The sequence below is a fragment of the Nomascus leucogenys genome, chromosome 8 (assembly GCF_006542625.1).
Source record: "Nomascus leucogenys isolate Asia chromosome 8, Asia_NLE_v1, whole genome shotgun sequence".
Lineage (NCBI taxonomy): Eukaryota > Metazoa > Chordata > Mammalia > Primates > Hylobatidae > Nomascus > Nomascus leucogenys.
The window spans coordinates 91,110,456-91,128,408 of NC_044388.1; the positions used below are offsets into that span (position 1 = coordinate 91,110,456).

The 17,953-nt window shown below is 41.3% G+C and overlaps 1 protein-coding gene across 1 annotated transcript in view; it reads right to left on the reverse strand.

The window, feature by feature from the left end:
• The window catches only part of TNC (tenascin C), a 96,243-nt gene extending 79,564 nt beyond the window's left edge, over positions 1–16,679 (reverse strand). The window contains exon 1 of the mRNA XM_030817701.1: positions 16,553–16,679. The gene's annotated coding sequence lies outside the window, so the exon portion shown is untranslated. The remainder of the gene's footprint in view (positions 1–16,552) is intronic.
• Positions 16,680–17,953: the final 1,274 nt, after the last annotated feature.

Below are 17,953 nucleotides of genomic sequence, written 5' to 3' on the forward strand. Positions count from 1 at the left end.
TTATATTTTTAGTAGAGACAGGGTTTCATCATGTTGACCAGGCTGGTCTCGAACTTCTGACCTCAGGTGATCTGCCCGCCTCTGCCTCCCAAAATGCTAGGGTTACAGGCGTGAGCCACTGCACCCGGCCGCAATTGATTTTTAATCCGTGTACAGTTGATTTAGTATTTGTGATATTCTTAAGTGCCACCGCAGGTTGGGAACATGGTGCACACTCCCAAGCCAATAGCAAGAGTATAAATGTTAACATTCTTTCAAGAGCGAAATGCTATTTACTTAGTATGGACTTCCCAATGTGCTGGGTACTTTGGAAAATAGGCCAAGTAAGGAGTTATTTTGTGTTCCTAGAGATCTCAGAAACTAGAATATCATACACAAACAAGGTCTGGTATTAATGCCAGCCTGAATGAGATAATTGTGTGCCACTTTGCACTGGGAAGTTCATGGAGGGCTTCCTAGAAAAGGAAAGAATTACAATCACCAAATATTGGTTGAAGAGGCCTTGGAAGATCATTAAGAAGTTGACATCATCATCATCACCATCATAAGTAATACAGATATCATTAACTATAATTTATTAAGTGTTGATTTTGCCAGAGCCTGTGCTTAGTTAGCATTTTACATTTCCAATTTCAAATTCACATACAATTATGAGATAGTATTTGTACCCTCATTTTGCAGCTGAAAAAACTGAGGCATAGAGTCTTTACATGGCTTGTGCAAGTCCAGACATTATTAAGTTATGGAGTCAGGATTTGAACCAAATCCCATCTGAGTCCAAAATCAGGGCTCTGAACCATGATTTTATACAGCCTTTTCTGCTGGAGGGCCAAGCAAAGGAGCTATGAGTCAAGACCAGCCCCAACCTCTGACTATATAACTTACCAACACCTGGCTCAAAGCAGAATACTATCAATCCTCCAGAAGTAGACCATTAAGATGCCAGACAGCCTGTGGCTGCTGTGGAGATGAAGCAAGCTGATAGATACCTTTGGGATGCTTCCATTTCTCAGTGATCATTGAGCGAGTGTTCCAGATGCCTTGAAGGCTTCTAGAAGACTTTTTGCCATCTCTGCGTGAATAAATCTATCAGTCCTTCAAGATGCTGCTTAAAAAAATCTACTATTGAAAGTTTTATCAGGTAACTTTGGCCTAAATTTATCTTTCTCTCTTCTGAATTGTCTGGGAAATTGATATGATATTATTTCATTTATCATTTAAAAAAAGATTTGGAATGGCTTTATTATGCATGCATAACTCCATCTCTTAGGAAATTAGCTAATTCTAGATTGTATTTATATTAGTTTATAAACAGTTGGTTTTCATATGTGCAGTTAGATTGTATGTAGACTATAAGCTCTATGAGGGCAGGGATATATCTGAGACATTCACCTCTGAATGCCCAACACAAAACACTTTATCTAGAACATAGTAAATGCACAATATGTTTATATTAAATGAAATGAAGCTGAATGTATTTCTTGGTTTGAACTTACACATAGCAGGTTCTCATATTGTGGAATTAATGAATGAACAAATACTCTTACTTTCCTGATGGCCCTAATGTAATTGGCTGTCCTGTAATCTCTTCTAAAGTAAGATATATGAAGGAGTTTATCACAGCCTCAGTTCTGTAATTAGTTTGTTTTAATTCATTCAGTTATTCAGTGAGTACTTACTATGTTCCAGACACCACACTAAGTGCAGAGGGTACAAAAGTGACAAAGGCAGACCTAGCTCCTTCCCATGAGATTCTAGACATCAACCCAAGGGCTTTTAAGAGCTCAGTGCTTTCTACTTTGAGACAAGATTTCTTTATGATCAAGTAAACTCCTTTGGCAGAAGGTGGAACTGGCCAGGCCTAAGATGCACTCAGCATGAAAATTTGGTTTTGGTGTGAAGGAAGCATCCTGGGTTATTCGTTAGTAACCCTTTCAATTTCATTGCAGTATTTGTTGTTTTGTTGTACTGTTGTTAAATATAGGTCTCCCTTCCTCATTTTAAATTTTTACCTTCATTACTTTTTTTTAAGTTCCCAGATACTTGGCCTTTTATGAGGCCATATAACAGGAAGTGCAATAAATGGAAGATCTGGAGGAGAAGCTCTGAGCTCCACTTCTGCCAAGCAGGTCTGACCAACCAGGTCATTGTGTGACCTTGGGCAAGTCACATCCACTGTTGAGGTCTCAGTTTCTCTTGTAAAATGAGCAACTGTGTATGGTTTCCAATTCTAAGATCCCTTTGGTTCTAGTGATCTGTGGTCCATTGCTAATTTCACAATATTTTTGTTGAACTTAATTTTGAATTTCACTTTAGACCCAAGTCAACTGGCCAACATTAAGTACAAACCCTCCAAATAGTGTTTCTTTCCATAGTTTGGCTTAAGCATTGGTGGTGCCTCATGACTTCCTCCCTCCTGTCCCTTGAACAGAAGTTCCATTACCAACCAAATTAAATCCACAAATCTTAATCCATAAAATATTTCCACCCAGACACAATAATGAGATTCATATTTGTGGTTTAGTATACCTAAGAAATGCTCAGATGAAATATGACTAGATCCATTGATACATTCAGACCACAAACTGCCCTGGTGTGGTCTGGTTTCAATTTTTGAAATAAAACTGCAGAGCACTTGCTTTCTCTCTTCTATTTCTTGCCTAGACAGAAAAGAAAATAAAAAGTGGTTCTGACCACGTGGCAACAATATAGATTCCTGTAAAATTCTGGAAAATTGTTTCAAAAATAGATTTGAATTCATTTCCCAATGGAACAATGACCTCTTCTATTTTGGTCTTCATCCAGAATTTTAAGAAATCTAGTTGGCTCTTTCAGAAGCATTGGATAGTGAGTTCTCAAAGTCTTGAGCCAAGGTTAAGAAATGGAATAGATTTATCTATGAAGAACTGATTACAGACAGACTTACAACACAACCCTAAATAAGAGAACTTCTGAATAGGGCTCTGTGATATGGTTGGCTTTGTGAAACTGTTATCAGCCATCCAAAGTCAGAAATTTAGTCCCGAGAGACCCTGAAAAATTTTAAGGCATTGTGATGGGAGAGACAGGGGCATTGCCTTTAGAGTCAGGAATACTTGAGACCGATTTCTACTTATCTGCTGGGAAGCCTTGGACAACGAACGTCCTATACCTTTTGAATTGTGGCTTATTCAGCTATAAAATCTCTCCAGGGTTGTTTGAGAGAGTGAATGGGAAAACAAAGCTGTAAGTGCCTGACATATTAATAATAAATGTTACACGAATGTTAGTATATCTTCTCCTCTTCTTTCCTTTTCCTTCTTGTCTCCCTTTATGAGAGAGCTCCATGACATTGGGCATATTAAAAAATAAAAGAGTAGTAGTGTAGAGGTGGTTAAAGCACTGGTTAAGAAGTAGAATTGGTTTGGGATCAATTATGTTTCAACTCAAAGAGCTGACATAGCTACCTGGAACTGCTTTAAGAAAGATTCTGTGGCTATGACTAGGCTTTCAGGAAAAGGTGCTGTGATGGATTAGCAATATCCACCATGGGTACAGGAGTGGAGAATGTTGACGCGTACACCAAATATTTGGCATAGCAAAACTAGACAGCTTTGGAAATCTTTCCCGATCCAATGTGCTAATATTCAAATGAATGGAATCCTGCTTGAGTGGAGTTTGCATCAGAAGGAGCTAGATGGAGCCATTGACAATTACAAAATCCTGTTTAAATCAAGTTCAATAAAGTCTGATACATTTTGATAGAATATGACTCGTGAAACAAAAATACGTCTCTAGGACTGGAAGCAGGAAAACAGACTCTCAGGGAAAACTAAGACTACTCCAGTAATTAATTTGTGTGACCTCAGGCAAAGCAAACATACTTTCATTGTCTATTTTCCCTTTCCCAAAATGGGACCATCTAAATGCTGTAATAATAATGAACATTGATTGCATATGTCATCTGTGCCAGACACTGCTTTTTGTGTCTTCTGTGGATTATCTCATTGAATCCTCCCCAAGACTTCTGAGGTAGTTGTCTTTATTTTTCACAGTTTATAGAGGAGAAAACTGAGGCTCACACAGCTCAAGATCACATAGCTAGAAAGGGGGAACAGAAATTTAAATCAGGTGAACTTTCACTTGTTTTGATTATGTTAAAGGGTGGTTTGCATAACTAAGGTGGGGGTCCAGAGAAACTACTGGTAATGAAATATCTTTATGATCTACAGGCAGGACAGGAAAAACTGCAGAAGAGTCTGAAAAATAGAGATATGTCTAACCCCCTTAACTTGGCTTTAACTTAGCTGTGTAACTTTAAACAGCATTTTCTAAAGTGTAATCTACAACACGTTGATAGGTACTAATCTGAAGGAAAAAGATTTCCTAAATAAACACATTTGGAAAATGTTATACTAAACCAAATATGATTTTAAGTCAAACAAATTACACAACTTTCTTTACTTCAGGTTTTTCCAGGGTATTTAGTAGGTTCATGCTTGTTGGAAATCTCGAAGAAGGGGACAGTTTATAGAGTGTTCCCCAAATCTACTTGATTATTCTGTTTGAAGTGAGTCACAGGATTAGGTTGGATGGCACAAGATTGGGGAAGAACTGATACAGAACAAATCCTAGACCCTTACTCCTTTCATTTTTCCTGTATTAGAAGGAAGTAGAGATATACCTAACTATGACCTCTCTGGGATAAAATGTGAAGCTCTATGTTAGAGGTTCTTGAGCAATTTAAACTAAGAGTGAAGCAAGTAAGTCAATATTTATACTGTGCCTGGCACTTTACAAATGCTGTTTAATCATGTTACCAACTGTGGGAATTAGGGAGCATTGTTTGTATTTTACTGGTAAGAGAACTGAAGGCTTAAGAAGGTTAAGTAAGTGGCCTAGTCAGCAATTATTTGAATCAGAATTAAGAACAGTCTTATAATTCCAAAGTCTATGCTCTTCCTGCTATATCAAGTTACCTTTGAAGTAAGATTCATTGTTCAAGTTAAAGAATTAATATTTATCTACTATCAGAGAGAAACACAATATCATTAATATGAATAGAGTTGTTGGATTTTCAAAATGGAACAAAGTAGGATGGTGTTTGGGAATTGGGGTTTACATAACTATTTTATTTACTGTTGTGAACTTGAGGGGAAGGCATAGGCCAGGTGGACTATAACATCTGTGTCTTAGGCAAATCTTTAAAGCCCCTGGAGAAAAGCCTGCTCTCCTTGAGTCTGACCTGGAGAGAAGGTTAATAAGTGAGAGGAAGATACAGTGAGAAGTAGCAGATGGGGGAGCTAAAAATCTATCATTTCTGGAAAACTGGGCTTCACACTATGTACTATCTAAAAAAAGTGTGGTTTCCAAGAAATCAGTCAAGACTGGAGAGCATTTCAGAGGGGCTGGAAATTACCACTTTCAGTTTTGAAAGCATAGACTTCTATGAACAAACAACTTATTTGTATAAGTAAGGAAAGGAGGGAAAATTCCTTCTAAATAGGATCATTTAATTCAGCATATGGCAGGAAATTCAAGAAATTTAGCCAGAGAGAAATACTAGTCAGAGGAAGGCAGAGGCAAATGAAGATGAATCATACAAATGAATAACTTTTAATCATTATTCTGAACTTCTTTTAGGTATAGAGTTTGGCATTATGTTTTTGGAGGGGAACTTACTAGATGATTTTTTTTCTGCTTCGATCTCTTTATATGCATAAGTATGATAATATCCACCTTGTTAGGTTAAGGTGACTGGAAAGTAAGTATAAAAATTTAGTAAAGTTGACTGGAAGGGATCAGTAAACATTTCCTTAAATGACCAAATAGAAAATGTGTTGAGCTTTGCAGTTAGATGATTTCAGTCACAACTATCCAACTCTGCTATTGTAGAGGCAGCAGCTATAGATAATACATAAACAAATGAGCATGGCTGTGTTCCAATAAAACTTTATTTACAAAAATAGGCTGCCACCCTATGGTTTGCTAACCTCTGCTGGAATATAGTAGTTATTCAATAAATGACAGCTTCTATTATGAAACTAAATACAGATTGGATTAAACAATAAGGAAACTAACATTTTGTTGAGTGCCTATTATACACATTTTTATGCTAAATCTTACACTAAATGCTTTTTATTCATGCTATCATTTATCTTGTCATTTGTCATGACAACCTGGTGAGTTAGGTATTATTATGCCTATTTGAAGTTAATTTGAGACTCAGGGAGTTTCCATGACTGGCCTAAGAGGCAGAGCCAACTTTTGAATCCTGATTTGTTTGTGGTTCTAAAATGTGTGCTTTCAACTACATTGAGCTACACTGGGCTGACTCCTAAAGGAATTTTCTTAGTTCAGATAAGGTAAAAACTTAAATTTTTACTGCTCCATAAAGAAAGAGATCAGCATTCAAGTGGATACCTTCACTTTCCATTTCCTAGACCTTCAGCAGCTCTTTGGTGGCTGTGCACATGTAAGCAGCAAAATATTTGACCTCTGTTTTTCTCCCAGAACCTCTGGCTGTATCTCAAGTTTTATGTACTTCCTTTTTGGAGAATACTTAAGCCAAGGTGTACTGTTTGCAAACACTTATTAGCCTTGGGTAGATATTGGTGAGTTTCCGTTGGCATCAAATGGGCTTCCAGAATCTGCTGAGGCCTGGCTGTGCTCACTGATTGTCTTTGCCAAAAAGAGCTGCTAATTAGGATTGTCTCTACCTCTAGAGCTAGGTTTTCCTTCTCGGGCATGCCTATTTTGTCTCAAGCAGTATGTTTGGATTTTTTATTGCAGATCTAGATGAACAAGAGCAAATTTGCAGTCCCTTTAAAATCTACGCAGCCTTGTACTCCAGTGGAGAATTTCCCAGACTACGTTGCAAGATGTTTTTAGGTAGACGTCCTATGGCCAGGTATGTTTGGAGATACTGGGCTAATGAAAATTGAACAGATTAATTACAGCAAGACTTCTCAGATGATGCGCTCTACTTCCCTGAACCGTCCATTGGCTTCTAACCACACTCAGAATGAAATTCAAACTCCTAGCCATTGCCTACAAAGCTCCTTCTCTCATTTCATTCAGATGTCTGCACAATGGCACATTCACCACTCACCCCATCTAAAAGAGCACTCCTCTCACCACCAGTCATTGTTTATCCCCTTGCCTTGTTTTGTCTTTCTTCTTAGCAAATATCACTACCTAAAATTGTGCTATAAGTTTATGTGATTCCTTTTTATTGTCTGCCTTCCCCCTGCTATGGTCTGAATGTTTGTGTTCCCTCAAAATCCACACATTGGAATGTAATCACCAGTGTGATAATATTAGTTGGCAGAGTCTTTAGGAGGTACTTAGATCATGAGGGCAGAGCCTTCATAAATAGAATTTGTGCCCTTATTAAAAGAGACCCCAGAGAGCTGCCTTATGTCTTCTGCCATGTGAGGACAAAGAAGGTGCCATCTTGATCTTGGACTTCCCAGCCTCCAGAACTGTGAGAAAGTAATTTCTGTTGTTTGTAAGTCACTCAGTTTATGGTATTTTGTTATAGCAGCTTGTACAAACTAAGATACGCCATCATAACATAAACACCATGAATAAAAGGATCTTGACTGTATTGCTTTCTGTTGTATCACCAGCCCTAAAACTATGTATTGAATGGACATATGAGCTGTGCATTTCCAAGAACAGAAGAGTACCAAGTGTTCCCCAAACTCATTTGGCCACAAAACCCTTTTTTAGGTGATTCCCATGAGAATGCTTTTCCACATGACACACTTTTGGGAACTGCTTCTCTAGCAGGATCTTTTCATCAAGAACTATTTGATCAACAGGTAACAAAACAATGACAAGAACAAAACATTTATATTGAATGCCAATTTCTGTGCTAAGCAATTTTCATGAACTACATCATTTAATCATCGCAATAAACTTTTAAACTAGGTGCTACTACTTTGCTTTTAATATGGATAAGAAAAAAATTAGCTTAAAGAAGCTAAGTAACTTGGCCAAGATCACATAGCAAGAAAATACCTCTCGAACCTAGAGAATTCTGATGCCAAAGTCGTACTCTTAACCATTATTCATTTCTTCTCATGGGCTGTGAGCTTCTCCATGTGCTAAGATAGAGAGCTCTTTGTCTCCATCCCGCCCTTGAGCCTGTCCTTTCCTTCTATTAGTTGTTGACTAATCTTTGTTATAACCTCCAGATTTTCAGCTATCTCTTGTGACTCAGCCTCAAATCCCCAGACAGGACTCCTCTGTCCTTGGTACTGGTTTTTCCAAATCCAAAGCAATTTGTGTTTTTATCCTGAAGGCCACCTCTGAAAGCAAACACATTCCTTGAGGTCTGTGTCCTGAGACAGTTTCCTGTCCTAGGGCTGGGATGGTTTCCGCCTATCACATGTTGTGTCATCACACTGCATACTTGCAAGCCAGTGGGTGAAGCATGAAAACAACTTCAAGCTCTGGGCTTTCTGAGCAAACTGCTAAGGAAGAGGATGTCCAAATCTTGGACACAGCAAAGACTCCCATTAATTGCTGAAGATTAACTTTATTCCAGTTGTGCTAGGTTTCATATAAACCAGATATAATTTTTTCTTTTAAGAACTATATTGTCAAGAGGGGCAGACAGGCCATTCTAGGATGATAAAGGAGATGATAGATTTAAAAAAAGAAACATAGGTAGAATGAGGTGACAGTAAAGGGGAATCTAATTTACTTGGAGGAAGTGGTGCCTGAACTGAATTTTGAAAGAAAAATATGAATAGGTGAAAAACATAAAAAAAGGATATTCCAGGCACGAGGGAATGGCATTTACAAGGACATAAAAAGAATAAAAGGGTTGATGTGAACAGTATGAATCACAGCTGAAGTACAGGATCTGTTTAGAGACCAGAAGAAAGATCATGGAGAATCTTGAATGTCAGAACATCTGAATTTTTTTGCAGGCAGAGGAGAAGCATTTGGAAATCTTGAGGCCTAGGAATGTTAACCTCTATGACCCAGGTTGAAGAAGAGGAAGGCTGGGTTGCTGGGGGCCAGTGGGAAAGCTGTTGCAGTGGCCCATCTGTGAGATGCTAAGACCTGAACTACAGTGGTAATGGAGGTGGGGCAGAGGGTGGTGATGGAGAAAGTGGGGAGGCAGTGAACAGATTTGCTTGTCAAGGCAGTAGAGACTACAACATTTTGTGTGGGGGGATAGTAAAGAAAAAAGAATTAATCAAAGATGTTACTATTCATTATATCTGCTGAAAGGAATAGATTGAGAAGGGGGACAATGGATGAGTTTTAGTTTTGGTCACATTGACTGTCTTGCTTTAGAATAAAATACATTTGGAATCATTGCCTTGAAAGGCCCCTCCCTGGGGTGAAATTCAGGAGAAATTATGGCTAACCAATGAGTTAAAACAACTAATCAAAACACCTGGCTCCACTATATACATGGGAGGATGTTAAATAAAAACTAGTCCACTTTAGTGGCTGCCATAATTTTTTATTTTTTTTTTGAGACAGAGTCTCGCTGTGTCACCCAGGCTGAAGTGCAGTGGCGTGATCTCGGCTCACTGCAAGCTCCGCCTCCTGGGTTCACACCACTCTCCTGCCTCAGCCTCCCGAGTAGCTGAGACTACAGGCGCCCTCCACTGCACCCAGCTAATTTTTGTATTTTTAGTAGAGACAGGGTTTCACCATGGTCTCAATTTTTTATTACTTATCAGTGAGAGTACAGATGGGTTGAGTGAACTTGTCATTGATAAGAGGTTGCCAGAAATTGGTGACACTGGAGTGTTGGAGGCTGTAGCAGGCAGACTCTAAGGTGGCCCCATTGATACTGCCTCCCGGCATTCTCATACATGTGCAATTACCTCCCCTTGAGTGTGGGATGGCCCAGCAACTTTCTTCTAACAAACAGAATATGACTAAGGTGATGGAATATCCCTTCCATGATTAGATGACACAGGATTGTGATGTGCCTTTTGCTTATAGACTCTCTCTCTCATTTTTTTTTTTTTTTTTTTTTTGAGATGGAATCTCCCACTTGTTGCCCAGGCTGGAGTGCAATGGCCCAATCTTGGTTCACTGCAACCTATGACTCCCAAGTTCAAGTGATTCTCCTGCTTCAGCCTCCCGAGTAGCTGGGATTACAGGTGCCCACCACCATGCCAGGCTAATTTTTTTGTATTTTTAGTAGAGATGGGGTTTCAGCATATTGGCCAGGCTGGTCTCAAACTCCTGACCTCAAGTGATCCGCCTGCCTCGGCCTCCCAAAGTGCTGGGATTAACAGGTGTGAGCCACCGTGCCTGGCAACTCCCTTTCTCATTGGCTTTGTTAATGTAAATGGCCTTGCTGGAGAAGCCCATGTGGCAAGGAACTGAGGGTGGCCTTGGACCAACAGCCTTCAAGGAACTGAGCCCCTCAGTTCAATATCTCTCAAGAAATGGAGTCCAGTCAACAACCACATCAACGAGCTTGGAAGCTAATCATCCCCCAGTTCAGCCTTTAGATGAGACATCAACCCTGTCCAACACAGACAATAACCTCTTGAGAGACCATGAGGCAGAAAATCCAACTAAGCTGTGCTTAGACCTCTGGAAACCATGAGATAATAAATGAGTGTTGATTTAAAGTAATTTGGTATGCAGTAATAGATAATGAATACGGAGATACTAGTCATCCTTGGCTCGGTCCATGTGAGTTAAGGCTGTTGAGAGAATAAGACTGTTCATTTTTCTTTTCTAAAAGAATGTCTTAATTCTGAAACTTTTAAGATTGTCCCTGGCTTCCAAGAGCAAGAGTCAGAAGACCTAGGATTCCAACCTGACCCTGTTGCCAACTGGCGGAAGATCTTAGAAAGATCTTTCCCTTCTCTATGTCTCAGTTTCACCCTCTTTAAAATGAGGTATGCTAACCTAGGCCAGCAATTTACAAAAACATTCTGTTTTTTCCGCACAGAACCCTTTCATCAAATAAAATTTCATAAGGAGGCTCAGTGTACAAAACAGATAAGTGGAGGGCCTTTCACTGAAATAAGATTGAGGGGAATCCCCTGCTTGGCCTCCCTGTCTCTCCATAGCAGCCCCCAAATCTCCTCTGAGGTTCTTTTTAAAATCCAGTCTGCAAGATTCTGGCTGAGAGGGTGCCCGTAAGCCGTTTTAGTTTGAAAATTCTGTATTCCCTAAGGAGATTTAAGAAAATAGTAACCTACCTAGAAGTTAAAGCATTCCTCTGCAGTATCTGTGCATTGACCTTCACAAGACCATCCCACAGTCCTGGGCATCTCCTTTGGGGACTGTGCTAATGGTGCATCTGCCCATGGTGGGTCTGTTTTTGGGAAAAACGAACTCCAGGAGACAAAGCTCCTGCCTCCATAACGTTCTTGACCTCAGTGGTGTACAGTACAGTGTGGCAGGGAAGGCAATCATAGGGGTAATTATGACACACACAGTGGGGGATGTGCAGAGCTCAGTGGGAACCTGGAGCAGGGGGATTCCAGGCAGTCTGCAGGGCACTCATGGCTTCCCTTGGTCAGCACTTGCTTATGTGTGTCTATGCTTCAGGTCTCAGGCTGGTTGCAGGGATGTGATGTGGATCGGGCTTTGCCCTCATGCAGTTTAAAGTCTAGTAGAGAAAACATATTACATTATAGGTCACATGCTAATCATTTAATTACAGTTTTTTCAAGAGGTGGAGCCTGAAGGAGCAAGCTGGAGATAGCAAAATTGACCAGTCTGTCAAAGAACACCAGGGCCCAAAAGACAGGCTTTTGTGTCTTTCTTAGCTTTGCTGTGTCTAGCCCTCTCTCTTGTCAGAAGATGAATAGAATTAGGGTGTTGAGCATGACTTCCTTACCGAAATGGTTGTAACTACTCTCTCAGGACTGGGAACTGGGTTTGATTTTTGACTCCACCGAGTACTTTCTGCATGGTATTGGGTAAGCTACTTAAACGTTTTCAGCCTTACATTGTGCATATTTGAATAGGGTGGGTGATAAGACTTACTAGAAGCTATGGTTGACTAAATGGCATGATGCCTATAGAGTCCTCAGTAAATATTAGCTATTATGATTATCCCCTAGGATTCTCCTAGGAGAACATTTCAGACACATTCTTGTCTAAGTTAGCAGCAGCCAGCTTTAAGGTTAGAGGTGAACAATAGTTAATTCTGAAGTAAAGCTATCTATGTTCAGAGCTCATGATATATCTCTGGCTCTTGGTGTAGGGTATCTGGGGAGAGTTAAAGGACCAAACAAACCTATCTGAGTTACCATGGCTATATCATGAAGGACATATGAACTTCAGGAAATTTCAAAATTCTGAGACAACGTGGCATGAAATATATATTTTTAAAATCTCCATTCACAGATAGACTAAAAATGCACATGGAAGGGATTTTCCACTCATGATCTGCTTTTGACATGGGCATTTTGCTTTTACTCCATGATGAAGGGTCAAAGAGAGTAATGATAGTGATAGAGTTGTTTATAAAGTGGAGGAGAAGCTGGAAATGTGAGACAAGGTGGAGGGAAAGGAGTTTAGGCTTAAGGGCATAACTGAAAAAAGTCTGGCCACCAGGATTAGAATCAGGTTGGTATGCAGACTTTTCTCCTTTGCAGAGAAGTCACAAAGCATGTATAGTCCCCGAAGGCAGGTAAGTTCACCATCTCTGTCTTTTACATTGAATAGAATTATGGCCTGGGGTTTGCAGGAGGCTGGTCACATCACACTTTGAGGGGGGTTTTCCTCCTTGGAAAAGAGCCTTCATCTAATATTTCCCATATGTTGAAGGTGTTCAAACTGGCCCGGGATAAGAGTCAAGGGGATTCCCTATAATCTCAGAGTGAGAGGTATTTGAATCATCATCTTCCTCTCTGAGGCTTCCGCTGAATTTGTGGCTCAATTTGTGGCTCAGAGCCTACAACCATTTGCAAATTGTCCTGGGATTCATGGCCCCAAGGCCGATTTCACTCTACCTACCTATCAGCCCTTTCAAAACCAGATGTTTGGCTCACCTGTGTGCCTACTTTTCTGAGATGAAAATCAACAGGAGTGACCTGACTGCTACCTCTAGTTTCATTCTTCTCTCTTCCAGGGCTGAAATTTGAACTTTCCTGTTTCCAGGCAGAGAGTTGCACCCCTGAGAGCTGACCTTTGCTGAGAACCATGAAAAATGATACATGCAGGGCTATTCTGTAAAATCAATAGGCACCAATGGCAGCTGGGGGCTTCTCCACCATCTTGATCATTCACTGAAAGACACCATTTAAGGTTCTAAACTTGGTCAGCACAGCCTGACTTCAGAAGGCAATATAGCACAGCAGAAAGGACAGTAGGGTATTAGTTAGAAAGCTTGGGTCATAGCCAGCTCTGCCCCTCAATTATAGAAAGACCTCAGATGAGTCACCTAACTTCCTTGAGCATCAATTTCTTTAAAATTGAGCTAGTAATTTATAATTTGTAGTGTTAGAGAATGAGATGAGAAACCATTGGCAAACCCTCCTGTTACATATGTTACACATAGCCCTCACTATTAACTTTGTGTTTGTGTGTTTTACCATCACAAAAGGACATATATTTTGAACCAACTAAACATTTGCAACCTACTTTTTACGTTTCAAACTGAAGTGGCTTCAGCATGAAGGGGGTTGTGCTTTGGTCCAGTGGATATTTTTTCTTGTAATAAAGCACAGCTAGGTGTCTATAGAAATCTAGAGAGAGAGAAGAGAATATGTGCTCTTAATTTATTGTTAGCATTAGAAAGGGTAGGATTAAGGGGGATATGTTTTTCATTCTGTCAGCTTGAATTCTCTTTCCAAATTCCATTCTGGTTATATGATCAGGCTACTGCTGTATTTATGGGTGGCCACAGTCTGCCTGGAGGGGCATATTTAGTCAGAAAGGAAGTGTTTTCCTTCTAAAGGCAGGCAAGAAGCAGAGAAGCATTCAGAAGGAGCACGGCAGACTGTACCTCTGACTTGGTGATCACGGGGACCTGGGTGTGAAACCTGGCTCTATCACTCCGAGTTCTAGGACCTTGGTAAAGTTATTCAGTTTCCCTGTTCTTGAAGCCATCTCTTTGTCTAGCAAATATAGTCCATACCTCAAAGACATGCTGTGGATGATCCCACAAAGGTCTAAGGTTTAGAAAGTAGGCTTATCATGTATTTTGGCTATCATTGTCATTATAATTAATTAAAATAGCCTTTGTTAAACCTTTTAAATTTCTCATACATACTCCTGTCTATTGCACTATTTGTGGACTTGCTCTTACTTCTGTTACAGATGGTGACTCAGAGGGGCAAAAATCCTTGTTGAAGGGCAGAATGGCAACCGGAATGTACACAGCCTGGCTTCATGATTTGTAACTGTGTTTTTTTGTCATTGAAGATTCGCGTGGCAATGTCCCAGAGGCTAAGAGCAAAGGTATAAGTTTTAGACCTTGTGACTCCACTTCAACCAAAGCAGCCCTGCATTTACCTGTCATACACTGGGGTTTTGCCCTAAATTCATGTAATGAATATTTTCATCATTAAAAATAGGTTTAAAAATCATGATCTTAGAACATTAATCTTGGACAAGTCCTTGTAAAATGATAAACAGAGAAACTAAGAAAAGTTTCCATTTATTGAGCCCTTAATATGTGGCAGGTACTATGCCAAGAGTTTGCCATATATTATGTCATTTGAATGTTGCAACAGCCCTGTGAGACAGAGTTTGTCATCTCCATTATATGAATGACAAAGCTGAAGGCTGAAAGGTTAGTCACTTCTTAGAGTGGCGAAGGAGGAGGTTAGTGGGAGATAAAATAGAGAAGCTAGGTTTTTAAAACAAAGCATAGAGGAAAAAAATATTTAATGACTGTAGAGCTTGGCAACATCCCTTTCAATCTTTATCCAATTTACCCTGTTTGAGCAGACCAGAGAATACTCATATTGTGCACCTTTTTCTTCCCTACAAAGCAGTCACCTTCCTGAAATGCAAGGGCCAAAGCACGCTAACTTACATCTCCTGCAAATGACTTGTATGCGCACAATGCCAGAAACTCTTCGCTTTCACTGGGTTATCTAGGACTGAATAAATCTTCTTCAGTCCTGAATTGGGCTTGCCTGGCTGGGGTGGGTAGTAGTTTTCCTTTCTAAAACACATATGGGCAAGCTCTGTAAAAATGGGGGAAAAAGTCTACAAAAACATGAAAAAGAGGCATTCATTCTTCAAGTGGGGCTCCCTGTCCTGCTCTCCCTCCGGACAGAAAGCTTTTCCAAAGAGTTTCCAACAGCATCGTACTTCATAGCTGTCAGCTTTAGAATCTGCAGATGCCTAAACTCAAAACCTCCTGACATTCTGGAATCAGAATTTGACATTAACATCCAGCCCCGGGCTGCTACCTTTTCTCCAACCTGTGCCAACACAACCTCCTGCTTGTAAAATACAGCCAAGTCTCAGAGCTGCCAGCCTAGTGAGACACCCTGAGACTGGGTGAGATAAAAAGTGGGGGCTGGGGGCGGGCTGAGGAACAACACACAAGAAACGATCCAAGACTGGCTAAGTGCCTCTTTTAATTTCCAGAGTGATGGCAGTTTTTGGCAATGACAATGATTATCCAAACTTCCAGTTATTAAGCAGTCATTGCTGATCTTTCTACACCTCATTTTCTCCTCAAAATGACAGCAGACGCTATTGTCCCCATTTTAGAGATGTGAAAACTGAGGATTAAGGAAGTGATGTATCTTTCTCAGGGTCCTATGTGTGGTGGTGGGGAGAATACCAAACACCTCTGGCCTCAAACCTAAGCTCTTATTCCTCTTTCAACACTGATGGGTGAGAAGAACCCCTGTGTTCTTTCCAAAGTACACCAGGGGTGGCAGGGTTCCCTTACCTGGGCGATGTTGTTGCTCAGATCTTTCTGTGATGAGAGGTGAGGAGGAGGAGGTGATTCTAGAGGCATGTGAGACGCTGCTGGCTCTAGGCACCCCAATAAAGCTGTTCTCCACCACTCTCTAGCCGCCTGTCAGTTATTCATCTGGCCCAGGGGCCACCTCCTCTCTTCTGTCCCCCAGCTCTCATCTCCAGGGTGAATATTTTGAGGACCAAATGAGGGAATGGGTACAAAACTCTTTGTAAACTTTATGTAAGTGCTGTTTAGATATAAACATTTGTATTCTCCCTGCACTCCTCTATCAAACGCCCTCTAACCCATCCCAGGTGCAGGCTATGAGCAAACTCTGCCTTAAAACTCTACTTCCCTAACCCTCAAAATAAAATATATACAGGTGAATCAGCCAGACTAGAAGTAGGAGGGCAGTTGAAGAGAAAATTCTTACTTTTCCTCTGCAGAACAGCAGAAGATAACAACTTTATGAAAAGTTCCTTCCAAGTCTATTCATAAAGTTAAAACAAACAAGATTACAAGACCAGAAAAGTCCAGGTGCATCTGATCATAACCAATACACACTCCTTTTTTTTTCCAGCAGCGGAAAAAACCCATATGTTTTATAATTATAATATAAAACCACGACTCATTTGGTACCAGAATGCAATCCGTACATCATAAGGATCTCTAGTGATGAGGGAAAAACAGACTTACCTTTCCGATGGGGGAGAGACCTAGATCCTTGGAAGAAGTACCTGGAGTGGGGAGCTGCGGTGGTTCCCCACGTGCGCGGTCCCCCGAGTCCCCCCAGCCGCGCTGCCTTTGTGCCCACGGAGGCGGGGGCGTGTGTCTGCGCGCGGGAGAGGCGGGTGACAGTAGGCAGGCTGTGGCCGATGCAGCCAACTTTGGCTGGCTTATATAGCGAGCTCCTTCCTCTGTAATGGGACGCCTCGCCTCCAGACATCCTTTCCCACTTTTTCAGTTGGCGAATTAAAGGAACAGCCCTCCCAGCGGAACAGGGTTAGCTCATGAAAGACGCTCTCACTCCTGGCTCTCGGCCAGGGAAGGAACCCATTTGCATACAATTTATGGCGAAAGTAGGAATTCCCTCTTCCCCTCCCGCCTCCCCGCCCCCGACCCCGAGTAGCTGTTAGTGAAATGTGATTTTTGCTTTGCTCCCCACACGGGTTTTCTAATTGTGAGACGGATGCCCGGGGAGCAAGAGGGAGTAAGATCCGCAGCCCTGGCTCCCCTCTTGTACTTGGTCAAGCTGGAAATGGGACCAGGGCTCGCCGCCTGGGCTCTGGGCAGCAGCTGCTCAGTGACACCTCGGAGCGAGTACAGGGACTGAGCCCAGTTCCTGGAAAGAGGAGATAAAGCCCTTCAAAAGCCTGGGGCGTTTCAGGTTTCTCTGGGCCAGCGGAGAGATAACCCAGGATTAGGTCTCAGCAGGTGGGGATCGTGCGGGACGCTCACATCAGCCCTGCTTTTCTTATGTGGCAGCCAGCCTTGCCCAGCTGCTGGGAAGCATCTTTGTTCCAGCCCCAGTGTCCTACAGGGCAGTAGCTTTTTGACATTGTTCATGCCCTGTGCCTGGTGTGGTCTTCTCAGCTGGGTCTCCGGGGGAAGGGTTTCTGAGGTTTTCTCTTAGTGCTGAAAGGCGTCCCCCACAGCCGTTTCTTTAAAGAAAAGCAATAATTTAAAAAGGTAACAACCTAAGCCTTGAGCCATAAGCTGCGCCTTTGCTTTCCAGCCTGCCGTGGATTTCCTCCAAGCTCTGAGTCATCCGTTCGTTTGGTGGTTAGCATGCATTGAGTATCCGCAGGGCATGCAGGGGCATTTAAGGGAGTGGAGAAGTAGCACTTCACCCGTACCTAGAGACTTCTGAGTCTGCCGCAGAGCATAGTAGTTTGTGACAATGAAGTAAAATGAAACATCAAATGTAATTCAAAATGCAACTACCATTGAGCCCTCCTTATTAAGTCTATAATAAGGTGCTGTGCAGGGTACTTTATGAACACTATTTTTGTTCACTATTTTTATTATATCCTTGTAACCAGTAAGTAGGATAGGCACAAGTGTCTCTTTTTTACAGAAAACTGAGGTTTAGAGAAG